Genomic DNA, 22,234 nt, shown 5'->3' with positions numbered 1-22,234 from the left:
CTGAGCAGACCTTTTCCAAGGCTTATAGTATAGTATCATCATCCACCTTGCCTTCTTTGTGCATACTGTCATACACACACACACACACACACACACACACACACACCATTTACTATTTAATTGCCTAGAGTTGGTGAAGCTAAATATAGTTTCATTCCTCCAACCACCAACTCTAGAAAGGACATCAATTGCCTTGATTTACTCCCTACCAAAGCTTGACACCCAGCCTTGTAAAAAAGAAGAAGAAGAACTGAGAACACTCTGTGACAGAATGCTTAGCAGTGGATACCATGTCTACTGTTGGGAAGGGTTTTACAGTAGAATTCAATCCTTGCTTTATTTACACCCCCTGTAGAGAAACGCCAGTCCTGTTCACTTATTTCTGAGCCAGGATGATTCTAAGATTACCACTTTGAAAACTAAGAAAGCAGACTTCAGCTCACTTACCAAGCAGACAGTGTTGGAAAGAAGGCTTGTAGTCTTTCTCTTTGGTGACAGGGTTAGGGAAAGGCACTGTGGCAGATCCCATTGGCAAGAACATTACGCTCATTATGTGAATTCTAGAATGTGAAGTGAGAAGCCATCATCCACACTCCAACACAGCATCCTCTCCTCCCAATGCCATACCCTTCTATACAGTGGACTTGGCCCAGGAAATGCCTGTCTGGGGTAAATCACAGAGAACTCTCATGCTACAGAACAACTAGGCCAGAATACACTGCAAAGGACTCATGTCATTCTTAAAAAATCTACCAGCACACATTCATAAGCTGCTTCTCTCCTAGTTCTTAGGTGACCTTTAGGGTTCGAAAGTATCCCTTTGTGTTAAAGCAAACACAAACTAGTCTGCAAGCATCATTCAAAGAACTGAAAGATTCTATTAATCTCGTGTCTTTATTGTTATCAAGAAGAGAAAACAGGGATGCCTTTGTTTTCTGGATGACCACATGCTTCTAACCAGTGGCCCACAGTGCTGGCATTTGCCTTTTGAGTTGCAGGCAACTCTGTGTGCCGCAGGGCTTCAGTGTAGCTTGTTCCCAGATGTGAAAGACATGGGATAAACTCAAAGTGTGCTGCTTGGACCTGGATCCAAACTGAAGGAGGTTCCTGCTGATGATCTCAAGACTTCTTTCTGAAGAGTACTTTCATACAGTCATTAATAAATGTGGCCTTCCAGATTAAAGAAGTCAAGTGAACATGTCCATGGGCCCCCCCCCCACACACACATATACCACAATTTTAAAAACTAATATGCAATTCAAAGAGAAAGAAATATGTCTTCACTATAAAAGAAGAAAAAGAAAAAGAGGAGGAAGAAGAGAAGGAGGAGGAAGAGGAAGAGGGGAAGGAGAAGCAGCAAACTAATAAAATTGAGTAATTTTGTGCACCTACTATGTGTGGGGCATGAAGAGCCTAGCCATGAAGAAAAAAGTAAGATTTAGCTTCTGTCTCCCAAGTGTTTACATTCTTCTGGGAAAGAATGATATCAAGTCCAGAAATAACTAGAGAATATGCTGGATGCAGTAAATCCCCAACAGGGAACAAGATGGGGGGAACCGAAGATAACTCCATGGACCAGGAAGCATTCAAGATGGGTCTTAAAAACCTAGAAAAAAGTCAGCCTTAAAAGACAGCTGAGCTGGGCAAGGAGGCAGAGGTAGATAAACCTTTCTGTGAGTTCAAGGCCAGCCTGTTCTACAGAGAAAGTTTCATGACAGCCAGGGCTACCTACAGAGAAAAACGCTGAGAGAGAGAGAGAGAGAGAGAGAGAGAGAGAGAGAGAGAGAGAGAGAGAGAGAGAGAATATAAGTATCCAGGTTAGACCAGGAAGTGGAGTTGAGAGGTATAATAAATTTTGTGGGAAATGAGTAATGCAGAGATTCCCAGCTTTAAGATAAAAATGCATTCTAATAAAGTCATGGTAAAAGAGAATATAAAAAAAATACACTTAGTAGCGATTCCTTGCTAAACATCTGAGTTTAAACTCACCTGCCTTAAACACACTTAGAATATCTAAAAGCCTCCCACCAAGCAAAAACATCTAACACAAAGCCCATTTTATTATTATGTGCTGACCAGCTCCTGTCTGAATTTATTGAATGCCAATATCCAAAATACACTGGCAGCACAGAGCACTGCAGAGTGTTTGGTGATTTCTAGCCAGTAGCACAGGGCTGGCAGAAATGAGGCTTTCTGTGGTGGCCCAGCATCCTAACAGAGTATTCCACAGTCAGGAGCCTGGGAAGAAATTAAAGCACTTGTCTCACCAGTATGAAGTCCTGAGTTTGATCCCTGGAACCTGTATGAAAAGCTATGTGATTGTGGGCACCTGGAGTTCTAGCACTGAAGGCACAGACACACAGATGTTAGGAGCTCACTGACCATCCAGCTCAGCTTACTAGACAAGTTCCAAGAAAAAAGTGGACAGCACAGGAGGTTGTCCCCTGACCTTAACAGTTACACACGTAGCTACAAAGGCATGCTTACCTCTTTATGTATGCATGCATACACATATACACATGCACACACACACACATACACACACACACACACACACACACACATCCATCTGGAAGAGTTCACAGTGTTTCATGTCCATCCAGAAAAACTCACTTCAGTTCATCAGTCTTAGGGAGAGGCTACAATTGAGAAAGGGTTTTTCTCTTTCCCAGTAAGCCCTACCAAATTACAATCACCTTTACAGAAAGATGCTGCAGAAATAGCATCAGCAGCAAAGGAGGTGAGTTCATAGGCCATTCCATATTGCTCAGAGGTTCCAAGACTCTCTCGAATAATGTCATGTGCTCTCTGTTTCTGGATTTGTGAATAACTCAAATTGGTGGATTCTGTTTTTCCACCCTGTCTTTGTATGTTTCTATGTGTGTTTGTCATTCTGCCTCTCTGTCTCTCTCTGTGTCTCTCTATTTCTCAGTCTGTCTCTCTGTTCTCAGTCTATTTTTCTCTCTCAGGCTGTCTCTCTGACACACACACACACATACACACATACCCCCCCTCTCACACACACACATCCTCCTGCTGTCCCCCAACCCTACAGTCATTAGACTTTATATCTTCTTGAAGCAGAACTTTAACTGGACATATTTTTGGTGTATCCACGAGGACACATCACTCTGCAGTCTTCCCTCAGTGAAGGACAAGTATGAAACTTTGAGTGGAATTAACATTGTTAAACTGAGTTTGAAATTGCAAGGGTAAGTGCCCTGGGATTTACCAAAATAGTCTGGGAGTTAAAAAAAAAAAATTACAATCCAGGTGCCTGGCTTTTTCAGGTTACTCCCCTCCCTCCACTCCCATGCACCGCTGCCTGCAAGCTTATTTACAGAGTCAATTAACAAAAGATAACCTCCCATTGTGTAACCATCAATAAATCAATCCTGTTAATACTATCTTGGAATGTCCCCCACTATTGACGTTCATATTGTTTACATTAGACACTTGAGAAAGCCAGAGCCCTTGAGTCGGCTTGTTCCAAGTTAATGGAGTCTGGAGTAGCCATTACTACATATTACTTTCTTTACAAAATATTTGAAGTTGCTCTGGGGTTCACCTGCCTTATCCGTGCTGGCAGGGCGCCCTCCTCCCATCCAGCAGGATCCAATCTCTGCCACAGAGAGTCTGGTGACTACTTAGGAGGGCAAACATTTATGGGCAGTCATAGAGCAGTCACTTAGGGTACACCTACTTCTTTGTGATGCGAATAATGTATTTCCACCCAGCCCAGCCCCCCACTGTCAGCCACCCTCAACAATCTGGGGAATCAAATTAATCTTCAATTACTGGAAAGAATCTTAGCAGCTAACACAGCAGCTCAAGTTACCGAGTCACTTACAATTGTGAGCCCTTCATACAGAGAGCACCCCAAACACAGGGCTTTTCATAATGTCTCTCCCTCCCCAATAAACTAAGGAAACTCTGTCTAACCCACATGATCATTTCTACACAGGGGAATCTTGGAAATGTTGTTGATTAGCTTTGAAAACGAATGCAAAATAAATCTTGGTGCATAATGCCTATGGTCTGAACTTTGCCACTCCAAGCATAAAGTCGGGTCTAATGTTTTGTTTTCTGTTTAGTACTTCCCCTCTAATGACACCAGAAAGACTCAGAGAACAGGTTTTTCTCTTAGCAGGGACACTCCTATGCTTGGAGGGCCAAGAAAGTTTGCAAAAGCAAGAAATGTGCAGGATTAAAAGGGAAGGAGGGGGAGGGAAACCCCCGGTGGTGCAGCTTCTGAAGTTTCAGGTTTCAGAGCTGGCTGCAGACCTGGGCAAAGTTCACTGCTCCCTTTTGGAGACATGGTACATACTTTTCAAGTTCCCACTTGCTTCTTAGAGAGGGAAAAATGTGGCCTGGGAGTTGAGGTTGCTAAGGCCGAGTGGAGCCAATTTGAGCAAGCATTCCTTTCCGAAAAGACAGGTTGCCTTGCTCCTGTTCTTTCACTGCAAATACCAGAAAGTCTTGATCCTCCCCACTCTAAGCAAATAGTTCAGCTGCAACGTTGAAGCCATCTTTCTTCTTTCTACTGTGGGAAAACAGCTATGCCCCTCCCCGGCTCTTCTCTCCCTATGCCTTGACAAAATGGAATATCATCTTACCATGTTGCACATCTTCTTATCAAACACTGGCTTCATTTTTTTCTCTTGCTAAAGATGGATAGTTATACTACCCCTGACTACTGGGTAATTAAAAAAAAAAAAAAAAAAAAAAAAAAAAAAAAAAAAACTCTCGTTGTTCCTAGTCTTTTCTTTTCTTCTCTTTTCTTTTCTCTTTCTTTGTTCTTTTCTCTTTTTTTCTTTTTTTTCTTTTCTTTTCACCTTCATGTTATATCTGTCTTCTGAAGGGTATTTTAAAGAAGGTGAAGAAAATAGACAGGACTTAGAAAAGAAAAACAGACTTCTAATTACTGTCTCTTTTAGGCCCTGGTATGACCCTAAACTGAAAGATCCAAAGGACATGGGTGACCTTAGAACTTGCACATCAATACATTTATGCCTTCAGCTTGTTTGTACAATAGAGCTGTTGATTCTCCTTCAAAATAAAGAGGATTTTCAGGTTTTTTTTTTTTAAATGAATCAATAGATATTAGTATTTGTGTCTTACACAAGAGAGTGAAATAAGTTTTCAAATTTATAAATATAGTATTTTGTATAAAAAATTGCATTAGTTGAGCATTTAAGTCCATACTGGTGTTATCACTTTATATTATACTCTAAAAAGCATTTTTATATGGAGAGAGTACACTTGTGTTCAGGGCAGTACATACAATATTGGAAATTTAGTGTATTAGAAGACAGTCCTCTTTACTTAGAATGTAATTGTTTCTCTGCAACCTGGTAACACCCATCTTTGGGCCAAACTAGAGAATGTTGAAAAGTCTACACATATACTTTGATCCTTCAAAAAGCACATAGGACCTCTGAAGTGTATGAAGTGATGAGTTGTAAAGTGGACGCCTCTTCCTGGGGTGCTTTGCATGGTTTCCATCTTCACCTTAACTTCCTAGGAACTGCAGTTACGCATGCCCCTCCTTGCTAAGACTTGGTTTTCCTTGCATGTTGTCATTTCACTTTTGCTTTGCTTGTGTTTTGCCCTATGCCACCACTTCTGTATTCCCCATGTGACAAATGCTCACCCACCATCAGCTCATGTCTCCCTCCATGTTGCTTCAGGCCCCTAAAAACTCCTTCTGGAATCATCTGCTCATTGACTCTCCAGGCATTTAAATACCTATGTCAATACTAGAGGAGTTCACCTTCTCACTACTGGGGCTTTTGTATCCAGAAAGTCAGAGACTGACATTGTTTGAGATTCCTATATGAAAACATAAACATGATTTTACAAATAGGCTTCATTTGACCCGCTGATATTTTTTAATGTTCTCTGAGAACATGCATCATCAGAGTAATATTCCAGCTATTGAATAGCTCCAAATGGGAACAGTACTGAAACACTTTATTTTAAGCACTAAGGAGGGATTCATGTCCACCTGGCCTTTGTACCCTCCTTCACAACACTCTCCTCCCCAGTCAGATCTGGTTTAGAGACGAGAACTGAAGGACTGTGGTAATTAGAGCATTAGGCTGGAAGCATGAGTTTTTATGCCATCTGCCCCTTTGCTTCCTCATCTGAAAGATGGAAATGATACCATGAAAAGCTTTGCAGGTCTTTTCTGCTGGTTGGTGACTCCTGTTGTGTTTACTGCTCCTGGACATAGGTATTATGATTCCAGCTAGATAACAGAAAGGAAGGCATGTGGTCAAAAAAATCAAAGTAAAGATATACAGGCTTGGGTAATGAATGAGACCAAACCAGCAGAATAACGTAAGACACCTGCCAGAAAGGGGACGGAGGAGAAATGGGAAGCCCCTAGTGTTGATTTTGCATTGATTGGTCTCTTCCTAAGGCTTGGCATGAATCGGGTTGGTCTTGAAATGATCATCACATTGGTCATAGACATCCAGACACAAGCACAAATCATTCCGCGGCCTAATTGTGGCCTAATAAGTGGCTACAACCTGTAGAGATAGTACTGGCCATGGTTAGTGCACTTAACTGAACACATCTCCCTTTACAAAACAAAGACAACTGGAAACCACACGTTCTCATGAAGAGACAAAAAGTTAAAGGAGAATGACAAGCAGAAAGTGTTTGCATTAAGGCCCTGTGGTTAATAATGTACTCTCGGCAAAGGACCAGAGCCAGAAACTCTCTATTCTCATTACATGAGCCACACTAATGGTGGGGCTAGAAACACGGTGCAGTTTCTTCGCAAGTTTCAAACTAGGTGAGTCTCGGGATTGTAGCACGGGACAGTAACTTAAGGAGATTGATAGGCACTAATAAATGGAAGCATCTCAGTCCATCTGTTATCCCAGCGTGGAAAGAAGGAGTCCTTTCAGTAAAATACACAAACTGTTCTGGTTTTTATGTGAAGTGTCTTTCTGGCCCCTATAGGTCCATATCTTAAAGGCTTGACCCCCCCAGTTTGTAGTGCTACTGGGACGTGTAGTCCCTTTAGTAGGTTTGGCCCAATGGGAGGAAGCCAGGTCATGGAGAGTGTGCCTTTCAATAGGATCCTGGAACTCTCAGCTCACTGCTATGCTTCACCTTTCCCCTCCCCCTCCCCTGCTCTCTAATTACGGTTTCCTGTCCTTCCTGGTCATCAATATATAAGCAGCTTTCTCCAGCACATAGCCCTACCATAATATACCACTCACTACGGAGTATGTGCTGAGCCCTCTGAGCCAAGATAAATTTTCCTTATAGGTTGCCATCCTCAGGTATTTTGTGATAACAATAAACAATTGAGCAATGCACATGTCTATATAACCTCTGGGGGACAAGACTAACCATAATGATGATGACAGTAACAAAGATTCCATCCGCTGTTCTCAGGGCCTTATATACACTCACTAACTGAATCTTGAGGATACCTCTAGATATCTGGTTCTATTATTACTCTTATTTTTGGATGAATTCCTGGACACAGAATGGTGCTAACTAATCTGCCCAAGTTCATAGGATAGACAGAGCATAGCAGGGGAGGTAAGTTACACAGAGCAGGTGTGGATACTGTCACTTATCCTTGTGATACCAAGAGGGGAAAAGGAAGGCAACTAGGAACTCCATTTGAATTACTCTGATTGCTAGAGTATTTCAGCTTCAGTATTTTAGTAAAAGCTGCTTCCTTGACTCTTCATATATTGCACACTAGCCTTAAAGGGAATAATAATTTTTACCTTTGTGTAGGATAATAAAATTACTCAGACTTGAAGGTACTTGGCTCCAAGGCTTATGACCTGAGTTCAATCCCCAGGAGAGAATCAGCTCCAGCAAGATGTTCTCCAACTGTCACAGGCTTGCGGTAGTATGAGTGTACTCTCTATTACAGATAGATAGATAGATAGATAGATAGATAGATAGATAGATAGATAGATAGATAGATATGGGTGATAGATAGGTATCAATGTAATATAAATAATAATGATCATCATCTTCTGTTTACATTATATGCTCATAATGCATAAAAGATTAGTAAATATAGCTTATCCCTAAATGTGAGTGGTTGGATTAAAATGAATTTCAAACTCCCAAATGGCTAGGAAAAAAAAAATCAAAATCAATATTATATAATACTTGAAATTAGGAAACTCAAATATGAGTATACATGAAGATGAATAAAGTTTTGTTGAAATAGAGTCAGACTTCGTCTACATGTTACTTATGGCTTGAGTTCACTTAACTTCCAGGTGAAATTAAGTAATTACAACACAGATGTCTATGACCAGTGAAAGCTAGAATATTTACTCTCTGCTGAGTTGTACTCAATGCATGCTGCTTTAAACAGTTGTAGGTTGTTTGCATTGTCTTTCCTAAAATGCTTTATATTTGTGTGTGTGTGTGTGTGTGTGTGTGTGTGTGTGTGTGTGTGTGTAAGGGTACGTGGTTGTATGTCTGGTAGTTGTGTGCACATGTCTGTATAAGTGTATAGAGACCAGAGTTCATGTCTAGTGTTGCCCTCAGTTGCCGTCCACCTTGTTGTCCTGAATCAGGGTCTCTCTCTTGGCCTGAAGCTCACCAGCTTGGCCAGACTCGCTGTTAGTAAATTTCAGCAATCTCCATGCTTCTACCTCCCCAGTGCTGAGATTATAAATATGCACCACCCACTGCCCGCCCAGACTTTTTATAACAGAGGACTCAGGTCCCCTTACTTTCATCATAAGCATTTTACCAACTGGGCCATCTCTCTACCCCTCCCTCAAAGCTCCTCTCATGGTAACATTTCTCAAGTTCTTCAGCATCTTGGAACTCTGTTCTTGAGTCTCCTAGTGTTTCTGTTGTAGCACACATACTCCATGCCTCTTAAAATGGTGGTCGGTGGTGTACATACACACAATTCATTCTCAGAATGTGAAGGAGAAAACCTTGTACCAATTTTCTTATGGGGTATTTTTAGGATTCTGAAATTTCAAAACACACAAAATAAATCTAGGACAAAAAAAAATATAGTCATTTAGGAAAAAAGAAAAACAGAACAAGGATTGTTTGTGATGGACCTTAAGGGATTCCCTGGATTAATAGAAACATTTTAGATCTTGATAGCTGTTTGAGTTCCTTGGCTGTAAGTATTTGGCAAAAAATCAGTCAAAATGTACATCTCTGACCATCAAGATGACTCAGTGGATAAAGGCATTTGCTGCCAAGCCAGACAACAATCTGAGTTTGATCTTCAACAAGTACATAGTTAAAGGAGAACATCTATCCCTACAAAGTTGTCAGTGAACCTTCACATTTGTGAAATTGGGTACACACACGTGTGCACATGAACACATATATACAAACACTAAGTAAATACATATAGTGAAAACATTAATAACAGAACCCAAAATGTACACTTACAACTTATACATTGTACAGTTTACTTCCAAAGAAAAAAATCTTGTAACTAAACACTCTACCCTAATCAGTGATCAGCATATGTATCACTTTTGGGCTGTCATTTCTCAGAGCCTATTTTGAAACACATAAGGAAATCTAGATCATCGGAAGGTTAGATATAGAGGTAGATGGTAAGACACAAGATCAAGTAAGAAGAGAAATGTTCATTGTAATAAGGAAGTAGAAGTAGTGAACATGACTATTTACCTTCTAAATTCTTTCAACTCCTGTGCTTTAATTGTGTAATACTAAAATGTGCTTTGAAAAATAAAATAAAACTTTGTGCTTATGCTAATGACATCATAGTTTGAGGTCTATGTCAAGAGTTACTAAATCATAGACATTAAATATACACAGTTTATTGCATGCCAATCATGCTTCAATAAAAGCATGTTTTAAATGACCCTCAGTGACCAAGGGATGGCTCAACAGGTAAGAGCAATGACTGCTCTTCCAGAGAACCCAAGTTCACTTCCTGGCACCCACATGGTGGCTCACAATTGTCTATAGCTCCAGTAGCAGGGGATCCAACACCCTCTTTCAAACTTCTTGGATACTGCATATGCATGATACATAGACATACATATGGGCAAAATAAAGTAAATAAAAATTTATAAAATAAAATAAAAATGTGAATTCATAACATATTTTACCATTGCTTTAGAAATTATGAATAGTGGTTCTTCCAAAAGGAATGTACAACCAAGTAGGGGAGAGGCATTTAACAAAACTCCCAAAAAATGCAGCACAAAATGACCACTGTCCCTTTCCTTGGCCTTACTTATGTTTGAGAAGTATGATTTTGTTTGAGACAGAGGAATATTCTTGTAGCCCAGGCTGGCCTGGAACTCTCAACGTTTTTGCCTTAACCTCTATAGTACTTAGTTGAGTTAGCTTTTATTTTCCTTAAATGGAACTCCAGTATATCCACCTTGAGATTAACCCTGATGTACATTGGCTGTGATAGGAGTATATTTTCCAGTAGAATCTAAATCTATGATGAGACCAGGTTTTGTTTCTCTGTTTAAGTTTTCTATAAACAGATACTCAAATGGAAGCCACAGAAGCATCCTCCAAAAGCTGACTGCACCAAACACACTTGTAGGACATAGGGTAAATGCTACAGCTAAGTTCCTGTCTTAGGAACCTCTTCAAATAGAAGCAGTATATTTGGTAGTGGCTGTCGCGCCCCACTCTTCCAGCAAGGAAGACGCGAACAACTGGATCCTTCTCAACAGGCTTTATTGCAGAAGTGCTCTTTTAGTTTTCAGGAGGAGACCCCAAATGCCCAGGGCGAGCTGCTTATATACCCTCAGCTCTGGGGGGCGGGGGGGGGGAAGCGTGTGGAGGTGCACGATTGGTCAGAACTGCAGTGCCTCATTAGCATACCACATTAGCATACCCTGCCCAGGAGGGGGTGATTGGTCAGGATCATGGTACCCCATTAGCATACCCTGCTCGATTGTGGTACCTCATTAGCATACCCTGTTCGGGAGGGGTTGGCGCCAAACTGAGTTGATGCATGCGCAGTGCACTATTTACTAGTAGCCGATTCCAGAGGCTGAGGCTGGCGCCATCTTGACTGGCCGAGTAGGGTCGGTGGCCTACAAGTGGCTGAGTTCCTGGCCTTTTAAACCTCACCTACAGTTGCTCTGTATTCCTAAGACTATCGTTTTCACACAGAATACTTACCATTGTGATAAACATCACAGGACTGTGTATGCATGACAAAAATTCAAAAACACTCCTTGAAATGCACAGTATAATCTCCTTATGAGCTGTCTCTTTAGAGGGACTTTACAGTGTACAATCTGCAGACTGACCCTTGCTTTCATGAAATGCCAATGTTAGCAGGCATAACAGAAGCATGCTTCAACAATTTGGAGGTCATGTATCTGGAAAGCTCTACCTTTAGACTGGAGGCTGAAAATCAAGAAAGTAAGTAGAAAAATCCTGAGATTGGTCAAAAGAACTGTGAAAAACAGCAGGGTTCCAAGCTTAGCCACTTACTTTTCGCCAAAACCAACATGTAAAATCCTATGACACTTAATTAGTTTAAATCCCAATGAGCCAGGATTTGCAGGACATATACTAAGGAAGGGGGCATCTCTGTAGACAGAGGGAGCACAGCAACAGTCAGAGGAATTAGTAGCCATGACTCCAATCCCTCAAAGCTACACAATTTGGGTAAATGAAATGTAAGATCAAAAATATATTTAGTCTTCCTATATCTGAATACCATAGTCGTGATTTCAGTCTTATGTGTTTCCCCAAAACCAGAGATGTTTTATGGCAAGCCTGGAGCCACAGAAAGGGGATGGAATCTTTAGAAGTTGGTATCCACTGGAGGGAATCAAGGCTTTCTCTTAAGGGAGATTTTTAGACTGGACCCTTTCACTATAACAACCCTCATTTCCTGGCCTCTGTGATGTGAACAGTCTCCCTCAACCACACACAGTTAGGTACACAGGGTGTAGAGACTATGAACTGGAAACTGAAAAACCACGTGGCCATTCCATCCAAAAGGACCATTCTTCCTATCTGGAAAATTCTTGGCACAAACAGAAAGCTGACTTACCCAGGGACTGAGATGCCATTCTACAAACCATGGCGCTGAAACTATAGCTTCAAGAGATACCATATGACGGTTCATAAAGCTGTAGGAGGACTTACCATCAGATATATCTAGAAGAAGATATCTCCTTAGATCTAATATGTCAACATTTACATTGTGACTTTAGCAAGTCCTAAAAAGAATAACAGCTTTCTTTCTTCCTGCTCTAAGTTTTGATTTGTTTTGCTTCACACTTTGACCACACATATGAAGAAAGTTTTCTCTTCCCATCATAATGCAGTTCTTCAATCTGCCTGAATCCTCTGGTCTGGGGAGTGGCTCTAATTTCTCCCACACCTTTCTCTTCACAGATGTTTCCTGCCCTGAGTTTTATATTCATTTTGTTTTGTACAAATTCTCCAGACAACTTCCTAGCCATCCACACGCCCAGCCTTCCTCAGCACTCATGTCCTTTCTTTCCCCATGCCTTTCCCATTCTGTGGTTAACTGACTCACTTGCCTGAACCCTGCTTTGAAATGCTTCCGTCTTTCACTTCTGATGCTACTGCCCTGTTAACTTTTATGGTTCTCCTCTCTCCCAGCCTTCTTTTCTTCATGTCTCTAGCATCAGAGACCTCCCTTCTGTCAGATCTCATGCTCAGCTGAAGACAATCGAATGTGCCCATTTTCTCTGTGTCTCTACAATCTTCGCCACACTGTCTACGCTATGCATCAGCCCTGGGAAACCCCACCAGCCTGCATGAGGAAAGGGACACCACTTATTGGCCAAATTCTGAGTGTGGGGCTGTGGTAGTGTGGTACCACCTCATTCTTGGCTTCCAAGACAGTGTAGCAGTCTTCAGTCTTTAGCTCATTCTTTATCCACTCAGCTTGAGCACACTTTTCTCTGGACTTCAGTTCCTTAACCTTAAAATGACCCTACTACTCTCGGTCTGACATATAAGGTCGAGTTGACCACTGCCTCCATGTTTTGGTAAGCTCTTCATTGTGTTTACAATCTGGCAGCTTTATGTGTTCACTTTCAAACTTGGAAACTATTGAACTCATAGGAGCCGAGCTACAATTTCTTTGATTGTCTCAATTTCTCCAGGTTCTAACCGGCCCTTGCTTGGGCTCCACGCACCTCCAATAAGATTGCTGCTTCGATCAGAACATGGCTGTTCAATAGGGAGACTGCTGTTAAAGTGCTTCAGATAAATGAACTCTAACTGGAGCAACTGCCTCCAAGCCAGACTCTGTCATTCCCTAGGTTAAGAAGTTGGGAAGATGCCATCATCTGTCTCCTGCTGTCACTGATGTGGCATTGGGGCCCTATGCCCCTTGAACCCCTAGCAAAATCTCAGGGGAAAAGTTCAGTCTTTGAAGCCTCCCAAGGGCCTGCCCTGCCCTGCTGCTGTCTGTCTGGGCTGCTCCTCCCACCTCCTCCAGATTCCTCCCTGGCATGTTCTCCCTGTTTTCACTGTCTTCCTGATTACAGAGTATGTCAGTGTGGCAGGATAATTTACTGATATATTAATTTGGTTTTTTTTTTTTTTTTATCTCAGTGCTTGCTGGCTCTGCGCTACAAAGGAAGCCAGGCCTCTCTGTGCCCTGCCTCAGGGGAGGTTTGTTTTAAGAGCCCAAAGCCAAGACACCTGGCTTTTGTTTCCCCTAAAGCTCAGACTCCCATAGGAGTTCACGCCAGCAGCTGGAAAGAAATCACTGCTAGGAGGCCTTGAGAGCAGGAAGACAGGGAAGAAAGTGGAGAGACAGGCTTCCAGTGAAGGGGGAGAGGGTGGTAAGGGTAGCTAGGGATCAGGCCACCAGCAGGGACAGACTTCTGCAAAAGTGACTGTGTCTCAAAAAGGATGGCCTTTGTCCAAACCAAACCACCAGGCCCCAGGCCCAGGCCTCCAGACTCAGCTCCCCTTATAGGCAGCAGAACTACAACATACAGAATGCAGAATGTGCACACAGAGAAACAGTAGAAAGTAGAGGACACGGACTTGGAGTCACACTGTGAAGCCTAATATTGGTATCTGCTCATCACCAAGGACGGTTCGGTTCCAGGATCCACAGGAAAGAAAGAGGCACTTCTCAAGACAATGCTCGATTCCCGGGGACACTAGAAAGGAAACTGAGACATGGGAAAGTGATTCGCCTGAGATCACACAGCGTGGACAAGGAGGTCAGACAGGACTATTGAATAAAGCCATCAGCATATTGTAAGATGTCCAGAATGGCATACAATGCCCTCCACAAAACTAACAGTGCCTACTCTTGATGAGGTTACTTCAAAAACTACAGCCAGGGGTCTCATAGATTTCACCAGCCCTGTACCTGCTGCTCCAGTGAGTTGAAGATGGTGATAGCCTTCCTCCAAGGAAGCAGCAGTGTACAGATGCAGAGCAAACCAGCTAGCAGAGATGGCTTGGGACTCCAGAATCTTCTGCAATGCTATCACTTCCATTTCCTACCCTGTTAACATTGCCTGCCCTTCCTTGTTCAGCCTTACTTTTTTCCATCTGTAAAATGGACATCCATTAAGCACCTAGCACAACAGTCTAGTCATTGGATGATGTTAGGAGCTGTGGTTATAGCTGCAGGGTGTCTGACACTGTTGAAGAACGCTCAACTTCTCTGCAAGGTGGCCACAGACTCATTGGTGGGAGAGTGACCAACAGGCTTTCACCACAGAAAAGCATTATCTATCATCCCATGTTGTGGGACATACAGAGAAAGTGAGGGGAGGTTCATGCAGAAGTTAATGGCCTGAATCTTTGCACACGATAATGATCTCTACCTCATTTGGGGGTGAAAGCATGAGCCACTGCTACTCTCTTTCCCCCAATGACTTCTGGGTCCAAGCATACTCTGATCATGGCCCCAGTAGTGAATCTGTGAGCTTAGAGCCATGAATAACTTGCGTAGCTGGGAGCCCCACACCAACCCTATTGAAAAGCCAAGAGAGGTCTGGGCAGCCAGTGCATTCCACGAGCCCAAGTTTCCGGCCTTTCCTGGAGTGAAATGTGCAAAGGGAATTTTCCATGTGTCAGTTAAGTTCTTTGGCCAGGTGACATAGAGAGGAAATGTAAATGTAGGATTCTGATTGGCCAAGTTCAAAAGCCTCCAGTTGTGATTCCCCGATACAGATCTGTAAGCTATCAAAATCATGGACTCAATTTCCAAAGGACAAATGTTGTGAAGAAATGTTCCGCTGGCATGTCAGAGATCAGAATACACAGCCACAGGAAAAAGATCCTCACATCCCAACACCAGACCTATCTGTTCAACGAAAGAGAGAGTCTTCCCTGGCTCCAAATTCCCTCAAGACATGTTTGGATTTAAAGCAAAATGATGTGCCATTTGGCTGTTTCCCGCCTAAGTGTAGGAGCTTCAACATGAACTGGCAACACCAGCCTTCACTTTGAATCACTTCAGTTCATATGAAACTAAACCTAGCATAGATCCCCAACATCTGAGTCTCCTTGAAAGACATAACTTGTTACCAGCATAACGATTGAGTCTACTTGTCTATTCTAAGACACAAGAGGATGGAGGACCAACCAAGCTCCATCACAACAACCTGTCTGTGTTTATTTATTATGTTTCTCTAAGAGAACCTGAGAGGCATTTGTGTTCATGAAGCACAGGCACTGGACAGGCCTAGAGAACATGCTTCATACATGCTGCCAAGGAAATCCCCACACTGCAGCAACTACCTAAGCTGAATGAATGGGCCTGACAACAGGAACTTTCTACAAAGCTCATCTCCTCTCCATCCCCCCTCCCATGCCAACCCTCTAAGATTACACATATAATCATTTGTGACAGATTGCTCCCCAGTCTTCCACCTTAAATTCTATATGATAAATTCAACACGAAGTGACAGTCACAGCGAGTGTTCCCAGCTCTATCTAAAAAAACTAATTTTACTGAAGTTAGGACTCAATGAACGAGAAAATATGAATGCACACCTAGGGCATATCTCTAAACTTTAATCTCCATGAAAGCCATAATGGTTATTTATGGTTGGGATGATATTAATATTTTAAAGGATTTCACTAAGAAGCACTCTGAAACTTTAAAATGGTATTGTTATACAAAGATAATAATAATTCAGTGAATCCTTCTCTGAGCTGCTATGTTAACGGTGTAAAAAGAAGGAAACCCACCACTTTGGTTACTCCACAAGTAGCCAGAGGAGACTATGATAATCAGGAAGAAAGAAAGAAAGAAAGAAAGAAAGAAAGAAAGAAAGAAAGAAAGAAAGAAAGAAAGAAAAGAGAAAAAGAGAAGATAAAAGAGATAAAAGATAAGAAAGGAAAAGAAAAAAAGAAATATCATGGGTTGCTACTATCTGTTTAAACTAGGCAAATGCTATTAAGAAATCATATATATACAGGCTCCAGAGATGGGTAAAGTTAAGGTTGCCAATTACAGCGTTCATCCAGCTCCTTGGCTCACTCTGAGCTTTAGGGGTTTAGTCACTCCAACTGCATGGAATGGAAAGGGCTGGCTGGTGTCCTTGTTAATGTTGACTGATTGGATAGCTGGAGAAAAACCTTGCAGGCTTCCATGACTGGGTGTTTAACAGAGACGTTTTGAGAAAGTAAAATTGAGTTCTATTGTGAAGACAGGATCGGGGTTCCTTCCTTGGTTTTCACTCATGGAAGTCCATGAATTAAAAGAAGGGTTTTTTTTTTTTTTTCTTGCCAGAGTAGCTGTCATTGCTCTACCTCCCCCACTCCCCATGCCATCTCTCAGAATTCTTGAGCAATGGCTCACACCTGTAATCCCAGCACTTAGGAGGTGGAGTCAGAGGGTGAAGGAATTAGAGGCTAGCCTTGACTACATTAGATCTTGTCTCAAAAAACAAAAAAAAAGAAAAAGAAAAAGGAAAGAAAGAGAAGAAGAAAGAAAGAAAAAATAAAAAGAGAAAGAGAGAAGAAAAAATAAAAGAAAAGAAGAAAAAAGAGAGGAAAACCCATGTGTCTATTTCTTGTTCCTTCCCAGCAGGATCGTACCATTAATGAGTCCTCTGAAAACGAGTATGATTATCCTCCCCCGCTTCACATACAGAAAGGTTATATTTGTGTGGTTTGATACCATTTTACTTTCTTAAGGTGTTGTTCCAGGTACTCAATAGATAGGAAGAAAGCGTTTAACATATGACAAAAGGGGAGGGGAGGTGACATTTACAGCCAGGAGCTTGGTAGGCGATTGCAAAGGTCATCAATGAGTAAACAGATATTAATGGTTAGCCGATAACTGGCTCATAAGCAGCTCACATTAATAATTAACAGCAGGAAAAGCAGCAAATTCAACAATACTTGGGCAACTGCGAGCCCACAGAAGCAAACCCAGAGAAGCTCAGACGGTGACATGCTTCCTGCTTCCTAGAGGCTGGAAAACTCTCTTTGAATTTCTCATATTAATGCCAAAACCCATTTTAAAGAAGGTAAGGTTAAAAAGAAAAGTGGGTTGGTAGAGAAGACAATGAACAGATGTTCAGTGAACAGTGTTTAGTCCAATACTCAAGCCCCCCCCCCCCATTTTCCTTTCATTGTGAGGTATAAAAATCACTCAGTTCTTTATCATTACCCGTACAAACTCTGACATTCTAGAAACATAAGCTTTCTCATGGTATTACTATAACATATGTCTCATATATAAACTTCTAAGTTAAGTGTAACTTCTAAGACTAACATCTCTAGTCCCCTGATCTCATATAACACAAGCTGGCCTTGAACTTGTAGGCAATGATGACCTTCAGCTCCTGGCCCTACAGCCTGTGCCTCTCTGGTACTGAGATTCGTGCATATACCACCATTTCTGGCTCACTCCAGGTTTTTGAGGAAGGAAAGTAAGTCCAGAACTGTCAACAAGAAAGCAAAGCCTGAGATGGCAAGAAATCAGGTGGCAGGGACATGTCTTCTATGGGTGCACAGGAACCTGGAAACAGAGGTACCTGAATCCCCACAGACTCACTGTGAGTAAAGACCTGAGACCTGCAGAAGTGCTTAGGGAAACCCATAGTCTGTGAAATCTCTGGACTTTAAACGTTCTGATGTCATGAAAACCCCACTAAAGCTAAACACTAGACAGCATCTACAGGACATATGAGGCCAATTAAAATCTGTTCATATATTTTTAAAAAAAAAAATGAATGAATACACAAATAAATATATGAAGTGAAGTTCTCAAAATTTGGCCAAGAAAAAGCAGGGGGTTGGGAATCTTTAAAAATTATTCTAGAGTTTTCTTTCTTCCTCCCCTCTACTCCCTTCCCTTTCTCCTTCCTCCCCTCCTCCCTCCTTCTCCTTCTCACCCCATCCCTGCCCTGCTTCCATTTTCTGAGACACAGTCCCCCTATATAGCCCAGGCTGACCTGAAACTCAAGTCTATCTTCTCTCTTAATCTCTCGTGCTGGAGTTACAGACATAAGCCTCTCAGTCCAGGTTTCTCATCTTTTCTATTTTTATTTTTAATGTATGATATATGACTATAGTAGTTTATAAGACAACAGACATAAGACTTATAATATATATACAGCTATATGTGTATAAGTCAATACATACAATAAGGAAACAGTATCAGCAAAGATCTAAAACCACTCAGAACCATGAAAGTAAAATTTCCACTCTGATAGTTTTAGTGTGTGGCTTACAGATGAATGACCAGCACTGCTTTCACATAAAATGTGAAGAAACCATCTTTTCCCCCCATAAATGTATAGTTTGACTATCAAGTCCACAGGAGAAATTGTTAAGTACCCAACCTGAAAATCAAATTACTTAAGGTTGGTTATACTAATGACAGCCACTAACCTTCTGCTAAGGTGGACTATTAAACCAAGGAAGTCAAAGGCAGCACAAATGAGATGTGCTTGAGAGGAAGGAGCATGAAGTAAGACACAAACTTACCTCCTGGTGGCAAGTGGAATAAAACTAGGGTGGTTGAGTAATGGAGAGGTTACAGGCAATGCTTCTGAGCCTGCCATTGAAGGGCCTGCAACGGGTTAATAGCTTTATAATCTGGTCCCTCTCTACTTTACCCATAGCCTACATTGTGAATTCTTCTCATCATGAACCATAGGACCAATAAGATGGGTTATCTCATCTGGCCTCATAGAGTCTTCTCTACAGCACCCTTGTTTTTGGCATGGGTATCTATAAAGTTCAGCTGTCTCTGCATGTCTCTTCTTCCAAATGACCTCGGCTGAGCCTCCTCCACTGGGTTAAGAGAACACACTTTTAAGATTCCCCAGGTGGCTTGCTTCCTTTGTGAAGGCAGGAGGTAGTAGTTGCGTCATTGAACCATGTGCATTAGCCCATTTCCTGTTGTTGTAACAGAATCCATGAGTCTGACTAATTTATAAAGAGCATAGATATATTTGGGGACGAAGTTTTGGAAGCCTGAAAAGCTCAAGGTCAGGAGGCCATGTCTGGTAAAGATCCAGGGTACTTCACTGTGTGGTTGAAAACAGAACATCAAGTGGACATGGAAAGAAGAAAGGCAACAGAGCTGAACTCCCATTACAGCCAACACAGTACTGTAAGAAATGTCCCAATCTATTCATTGAGATCAATCCCATGACTTAGTGTCCTCCCACTGGTCCCCACAGTCATACGACTACATCTCAGCATGAGCTTTGGTGGGGCAGCACTAGATTCTCTCCTGAGCACCATTCTTAGAAAACAGCCTTTAATGTTGAATGCCAACAAAAAGGAACAGAATGATGCTTAATCTGGACTTGACACCTCTGGGCATGTCTGTGAGGGTGTATCCCCCAGAGGTTTAATAAGGGGGAAAACTAATTAATGTTCAATGTAGGCAGTAGCATCCCATGGGCTGGGACCCTCCACTGAAAAAACAAAAAAAAAGGAAAGTTGAGCACTAGTGTTCATCTCTCTTTACTTCCTGACTGTGGATGCTGCATGACCAACTACCCCACGTTCTTGCTACCATGGTAGCAGTCACTCTCACTGCCACGCCTTCTTCATTGTGACAAACAATACATTGAACCATGGATCAAATGCTGTTCTTCTTCCCATGTATTGTTTCTCTCAGGTACTTGGGTACAGCAAGAAGAAATGAAATTAATACAGCTTCCAAGAAATCTTGTTTAGAAAAGGGACACTAATAAATAATAATGCACAAAATTCTTTGCTGCTTTTTTTTATTGAAACTTGTGCACATATTCTCTGCAACTAAGCAGGTGACAGTGTTTTCTTTGGAAAGGATCCGGTGAACCATAGCAGTAAAGTCATAATAATTCAGGTCTTCAGCTTTCTCACTTCCGCATAGATGATGACCTCATGCCCTCTGTTTTGACAGGCTCAGTTGTGGTCAAGGAGGGTGTCTAAATAGATTATGTTATCCATCATGTTTGAAAAGAGTCACTCTATAAAGGGTAACATCCAGCCCACTTTGTGTAGTTAGTGGTCAAGTCTGTGTCCCTTACAACAAAATTGCCTTCTCTGCTCATCTCTGTCTAATTCTATCAGCTCTTTGTCTACAATCTTTGACTTAGTTGGTACAGAGGCAGCACTCTGCCTCTAGTCTCAAGATAATAATTCAGGCCAAACTTCTAACATTATTCACTGCAGAGCAAACATTCACTGAATGTTTGTGACAATAGCCTGGAAAGCATCATAGTGACCTCACGCACTCAAACACTAGACACATTAAGCAGGACAGACTGGGAGTAGTGGTAAATCCCTTTAGTCCCTCCATTCAGGAGGCCGAAGTGGACAGATCTCTTTGAGTTTGAGGCTAGCTTAGTCTACAAGGAGAGTTCTAGGTAAAACAGGGCTACATATTTAGACCCTTTCTCAAATAAAACAAAAACAGGACAGGAAAGGAAGAAAAAAAATGGGCCTACTAACAGGCTGGTTTTGCTCTGCTTTCTAAATAACTAATTTTATTTATTTTATGACAAGATATCCTATAAGCCTATGAAGTAACTCATATTGTTCTTATCCTCCATGGAAGAAATCCAGTATCACTGAACTGATTATTATACGAAGGATACGTAGTTCAACATGGGAAGAGTCAGCATTCTTACCCAGAATTCTATGTCAAGACCTACACTCCAGGAGCAGAGTGTCTCCAGCATCTCTGACAACACAGAATCACAGGAGGAAGAAACAGCTTCTGGCCTTCTGTAGCTCAGTGGGATAATGGCTTTAGTTGGCTTCCATCAGTAGAATGAGATGCCCTAGATAACTGACTTCTAAACAAGGGTAGGGTCTTTTGAATGTTTAGATGATATTTTTGGAAGCCCTACCCCATGAATAAGCAAAACCACTATTTTAAGGTGTACACTAGGAAGGCCAGATGGCCACAGCAAGGAGAGCATGGCAGGCAAATCTCATGGCTAGGAGGCTAAAGAATAAGAAGTGGCCATAGTCCTACAGACCCTTCAATGGCAGGCCCCAAAGGCCTAAGAAGCTCCCATCCCTACCACCTAACAAACAGCACCACCCTGGGGACCAAACCTTTAACACATGGATTTTAGAGTGGAGGTGGGGGAGACAATGAACACCCAAGCTTTAGCACTGTGGGGGATACCAATTCATTGTGAAATTGAGAATAACTCACAGAGAGGATTATAAGTGCTCCTACACAAAGAAATGGCAAGTGCCCGGGGTGTTGATGCAGTGACCTAATGATTAGAGAACAATGGCCAGACAGACTGAAACACTACATTGTAACCCTGGAGTGTGCACGATTATTAACTCTCTGAAATTATTTTTTTAAAGTTTAAGCAGCTCTTATCTACTTCTCAAGTTAGTTATACCCCATTTACAAATCATCTTCATTCTATTCTCAAATATCTTATGGTTCACAAATATGTGAACCTGTATGTGTTTGTATATGTGCATGCAATGTGTATAGAGGCTAGAAGTTGAAATCATGTGTCTTCCTCAATCACTTTATAGCTAATTGAGAGAGACAACTCTTTCACACAGTCTAGAGCACACCAATTTAGCTAAAGCCAGATGGGCCAGCAAGCCCAAGGGATCAAGTCTTTCTTCCCAGTGTTTTGATTACAGCCACGCACCATAGCACCCATCTTTTATACTTGGGGATTCTAGGGGATCCAACTGGGTCCTCATGCTTGCATGCCAAGCACCCTACCCGCAGAGCCATCTCCAGGGCCACAGAATTTGTTTTGGTCATTTTCCTCCGTTTCATCTGAACCTTTGTAAAACA

Source organism: Arvicanthis niloticus, chromosome 1 (genome assembly GCF_011762505.2).
Source record: "Arvicanthis niloticus isolate mArvNil1 chromosome 1, mArvNil1.pat.X, whole genome shotgun sequence".
NCBI classification, from domain to species: domain Eukaryota; kingdom Metazoa; phylum Chordata; class Mammalia; order Rodentia; family Muridae; genus Arvicanthis; species Arvicanthis niloticus.
This window is presented reverse-complemented; position numbering follows the sequence as displayed.